We start from the raw sequence: 6,000 nt of genomic DNA on the forward strand, positions 1-6,000 counted from the left end.
CAGGATATAATTTTTTTTCGACTTTTCCTGAGTTTTTAAAGTAAAAATTTCGTAAAAAATACCGCACAAAAATCATCATTTTTGAATTTCAATGCTTTATATTTCCCAGTCGGTAAGCTGAAATCACAAAGTGTTTGGGCTCAACTTCTAGTTGTTTCAATTATCTTTTCAAAATAGCAAAGTCTTTACAACCAAACGTAAGATACTAGAGTTATGTGAAAAAACAAGCGCTACTCTGAAAAAAGCTTTAAAAAAAAATACCAGATTTAAAAAATTCTTCAAAAAAAAGTTCTGCCATAGAAAAAAAACCATAATTCTTAAAAAAATTGTAAAGCCCCATATCTATCAGAAAAAGTCGGTTTGGATCCTTGAGGAAAAAAAAAGTTAGATTTTGTCGAGTAGTGTTATTGGAAGCTTCCTAAAGGACAGAACGTTCCAAGTCGCACAGAGCGGAGCAGTTTCCACGGTGAAGGTGGTTAAAGCCGGAGTCCCGCAAGGTAGCGTGCTAGGGCCAACGCTGTACAGCCTTATCACGCACGATATGCCTAAGGATAGCGTTGACAATACGTCCCAGCCAATCGATGTGAAACTTTCCACATTTGCCGACGACACGGCAGTCCTGTCAAGGGCCAACTGCGGTTACGACGCCACGGACAACCTCCAGCGGTACCTGTAGCATGTCACCTACAACGATAGTTGCTGTAGATGGGCCACTCGAGCTGGTCTGGGTTGTAAGTCATAAGGTTGCACGCGCTGGCTCCGGCTGTATTATCGGTAGTAGGAGTTGGTTCCGATATGGGCTTATGAACACGTGCTCGCTGTCTGTACCAAATATTATTATTTTTATTCGCGTGCATAATTTTGCTTCGACCGTTTAAGCAATATGAAGGGGCTAGGAGAATGGGAACTTAAAGGGAAGGGGAAACGAAATAACTGCAAAGCCTGTGCTGTGCGGGTATTGTTTCATCAGCCAATGCCCACCCAACCTTGATCACCCCATTTCCAAGAATTTGTTTGGTATTGTTATGGGATAATCCCTTTTTATTTAGGTTTACACCATATTCCTCCGCCCAGACACTCGCATGGCTCGTAAGACGAAATTTAGCATGTGTACATGGCAACACTACGATAATTTCGGAAATTCTGAATTATGCATTTATTATACTAAAAACAAACTAACTCTACCCGAGCCTTACACCCAATATTTGTAAAACTAGTTTCGTTACATAATATGATTCATAACGATATATGTGTAGATTAAATAACACTACCCGAAACGATTTTTCCTCAAGGAACAAAACCAACTTTTTCTTAAAGATTTGGGGCTTAGAAATGGTTTGATGATATTTTTTTTCTTTGGCAGAACTTTTTTTGGAGAATTTTTTAAGTCTGGTATTTTTTTTAAAGCTTTTTTCAGAGGTAGCGTTTTTTTTTTCACATAGCTCTAGTATCTTACGTTTGGTTGTAAAGAACTTTGCTATTTTGAAAAGATATTTCAAATCGGCTAGAAGTTAAGCACAAACACTTTGTGATTTCAGCTTACCGTCAAGGAAATATAAAGCATTGAAATGCAAAAATGATGATTTTTGTGCGGTATTTTTTACGAAATTTTGACTTTAAAAACTCAGGAAAAGTCGAAAAAAAATTATATCCTGTGTCCTCTATTTTTTTGTGTATAGGTGCATTAATTTGGCGTCGTTTAAGGTATCGCTCATTAAAATCTATGGAGAGACTTTGGAGCTCAAATTCGTTAACCAAACCTAAAAAATGAAAAAATTTAACAAAAAATACATTTTGGAAGGTTGCGGGCCCAACTGCCAATTGGGAATAAAGCAAACGACAACCCTTTTGTACATTTGGTACCTGATCGCGTTCCTTTGGTATGAAATGTTGTTAACAGTTACTTTTTTCGTTATCTGAGGTAGGATACCTATTCAGGTCAAATGTTTCCTTTATATTCTCACAAGTGCAGGTCCACACAAATTAGATCTCGCCGCGTCTACCTAATCATAGTCATGGATATATAACTCTGTGCCTATAGTGTCTGTGCCTTAGTGTAGTTCTGACTTTCCTCAGAATACGATCGTGTGTTTACCAAAACATCTTACAATTAATTAAAATCAATTGTCATGGATACCCCTGGCCGATCATTTTCATGTGCTTTCCGAGCAGACTCATTTTGCTACATATGTGGTAAGTACATGATGATCAACGAAATAAAAATCGCTTTTACCGAAACTCTCCAAAAACAGTATGAAGAAAACTTTAAAATCGAACCCGAAAGTTTTGTTGAAGAGTGGGCAAAGGCGCTGTATATGTCAAATGTGTAGATTGAATTTAACAGCATATGATAACGATGAAAAGTAAGTAACTCTAATCCACAAACTATTAATTAATATAAATTAATTGTTAATAGTCGGATATTCTGATACAAGCAAAGCCTATCGTTTGTATGAACGACGACGAAGACGACACAACGGTTTGGAGATGGCAGAGAGTAAAACCGAAGCCAAAGGCAATCAAGAGACAAAACCAAGTCTCTCCGATTCTACTAAAGAAAAAAATCGCTCTGGACTTTGCACCCAGCACCAGCTCCAATCAATACCTCCTAAGCGACAGCACGCCAAATAACGGAAATAAAGACGAAAACGAAGCACTGGACATGATAACTGAAGACACCTTAGATGAATCTGCCAAGCCGCCACCTATATTCTTATCTGAAGTCAGTGATATAAAAGGAATGCTAGCTTATCTCGAGACTAAAATTAAAAAAGAGCTTTTCTTTTATAAAGTACAAAGCGATGGTCATGTGAGAGTTATGGTAAAGTCTATTGAAGAATATAGAAAACTTGTTAAAAATCTTACTACAGAGTTTGTCAAATTTCACACATACCAGCTTAAACATGAGAGGGCATTCAGAGTTTTTATTAAGAATTTGCACTTCTCAACGGATATCGACTTAATTAAACAAGATGTGGAGTCCAAAGGTCACGCTGTTAGAAACATTAGTAATATTAAAAGTCGTGTAACCAAAGAGCCATTGAATTTGTTCTACTTAGACATTGAGCCCAACAATAAGAACTTAGATGTATAAAAAGTTAAACTCATTGGTAATGCAGTTGTTAATATAGAACCACCCCGTAAAACCAAAGAAATCGTTCAGTGCTATCGTTGCCAGGAATTTGGACACACAAAGTCATATTGTGCCAAAACTCACAGATGTGTGAAATGCTCTTTTAACCATCCTAGCAACACTTGTCCAAAAGATAAAGAGCAACCAGCAAAATGTGCCAACTGCAACGAAGATCATGCTGCTAGTTACAAAGGGTGTAAAGTCTATCAGGAACTTATATCAAAACGAGAAGGAACGTGCGAGTCGCTTCTGGGGACGCGACTCTACTTATACCCGTACTCAGTCAGTATATACATTTTTGATCTTATGATTTTTTAGAATTTTAAAAAAAAAAAAATTTTACATTTTACATTTTTTTGCTACATCTGATATCTACATCTACATCTACAATGTATATTCTACATCTAACATGTAGATTGTACAATGTACATGTTCCATTTAGATTCTACATCTCCTCCGCTAGGGGTTGCTCGCGCACTGAACGCGGCAGAGTGTGCGAGCGAGAAGGAAAATGAGTTGCGTTGTCGTCGTCAGGAGGGGGGACAGGGGAAGCAACTGAAAATTAATTTCTTCATTCTGGCTATAATTATGATCCAATCTGATTTAGATTCGGCAATCTGGTAGATATGGGCATTCTCTACGATAGTTAGTTTTATCGTATCTTTAAAAATGTGCCTGCCACAGATTTTCGTCCTTTGTGGGGGCGGAAGGGGGTGGGGCGAAATTTTGAAATACACTTGTAGCAGTGTGATATCACATGAGTGTGGAAACCAAATTTGGTTGCCCTAGCTCTTATAGTCTCTGAGATCTAGGCGCTCAACAAGACGGACAGACAGACAGACGGACAGACGGACAGACAGACATGGCTCTATCGACTCGGCTATTGATGCTGATCAAGAATATATATACTTTATGGGGTCGGAAACGTTTCCTTCTCTGCGTTACACACATCCACTTTTACCACAAATCTAATATAACTCTTTAACTCTTTTTTGAGTACGGGTATACAAATTTGTAAGCGGACGCAACCACCAGAAAAACACCAAAGATGACAATAATAAAAATAACCTTGCTACATCTCAATCATTTGCTCCGTTTAATAATTCGACCCAACAACCCAAAGATTACCAATCATACGCTCAAGCTGCTGCAGGAAATAGTATCTCGAACACGTCTCTAGAAAGAATAGAACAGCTTCTAGAAAAACAATCTCAACATACCAATAATTTACTTAACATGATAATGTTACTTGTAAATAAGCTATGCAAATAAATCTTAACTTAGGAATATGGAATGCCAATGGGCTTTCCAACCATGTAAATGAAATATCTTTATTTTTAAAAACGAATGCCATTGACGTCATGCTTATTTCAGAAACACACTTCACTAGAAAATCTTTTTTTAGAGTTAAAAAAGCTTTAAAAAAAAATACCAGACTTCAAAAATTCTTCAAAAAAAGTTCTGCCATAGAAAAAAACCATAATTCTTTAAAAAATTTAAAATCCCCATATCTATCAGAAAAAGTTGGTTTGGATCCTTGAGGAAAAAAAAGTTCGATTTTGTCGGTTGTGGGGCAGAACGTTCCAAGTCGCACAGCGGCAGTTATCACGGTGAAGGTGCCTAAGGACAGGTAGCGTTGGCCAACGCTGTACAGCCTTATCACGCACGATATGCCTAAGGATAGCGTTGACAATACGTCCCAGCAATGAAACTTTCCACAAGGGCCAACTGCGGTTCGACGCCACGGACAACCTCCAGCGGTACCTGTAGCATGTCACCTACAACGATAGTTGCTGTAGATGGGCCACTCGAGCTGGTCTGGGTTGTAAGTCATAAGGTTGCACGCGCTGGCTCCGGCTGTATTATCGGTAGTAGGAGTTGGTTCCGATATGGGCTTATGAACACGTGCTCGCTGTCTGTACCAAATATTATTATTTTTATTCGCGTGCATAATTTTGCTTCGACCGTTTAAGCAATATGAAGAGGCTAGGAGAATGGGAACTTAAAGGGAAGGGAAACGAAATAACTGCAAAGCCTGTGCTGTGCGGGTATTGTTGCATCAGCCAATGCCCACCCAACCTTGATCACCCCATTTCCAAGAATTTTTTTGGTATTGTTATGGGATAATCCCTTTTTGTTTAGGTTTACACCATATTCCTCCGCCCAGACACTCGCATGGCTCGTAAGACGAAATTTAGCATGTGTACATGGCAACACTACGATAATTTCGGAAATTCTGAATTATGCATTTATTATACTAAAAACAAACTAACTCTACCCGAGCCTTACACCCAATATTTGTAAAACTAGTTTCGTTACATAATATGATTCATAACGATATATGTGTAGATTAAATAACACTACCCGACACGATTTTTCCTCAAGGAACAAAACCAACTTTTTCTTAAAGATTTGGGGCTTAGAAATGGTTTGATGATCTTTTTTTTCTATGGCAGAACTTTTTTTGGAGAATTTTTTAAGTCTGGTATTTTTTTAAAGCTTTTTTCAGAGGTAGCGTTTGTTTTTTTCACATAGCTCTAGTATCTTACGTTTGGTTGTAAAGAACTTTGCTATTTTGAAAAGATATTTCAAATCGGCTAGAAGTTAAGCACAAACACTTTGTGATTTCAGCTTACCGTCAAGGAAATATAAAGCATTGAAATGCAAAAATTATGATTTTTTTGCGGTATTTTTTACGAAATTTTGACTTTAAAAACTCAGGAAAAGTCGAAAAAAAATTATATCCTGTGTCCTCTATTTTTTTGTGTATAGGTGCATTAATTTGGCGTCGTTTAAGGTATCGCTCATTAAAATCTATGGAGAGACTTTGGAGCTCAAATTCGTTAACCAAACCTAAAAAATGAAAA

The sequence above is a fragment of the Drosophila obscura genome, unplaced genomic scaffold (assembly GCF_018151105.1).
Source record: "Drosophila obscura isolate BZ-5 IFL unplaced genomic scaffold, ASM1815110v1 contig_188, whole genome shotgun sequence".
NCBI classification, from domain to species: Eukaryota; Metazoa; Arthropoda; class Insecta; order Diptera; family Drosophilidae; genus Drosophila; species Drosophila obscura.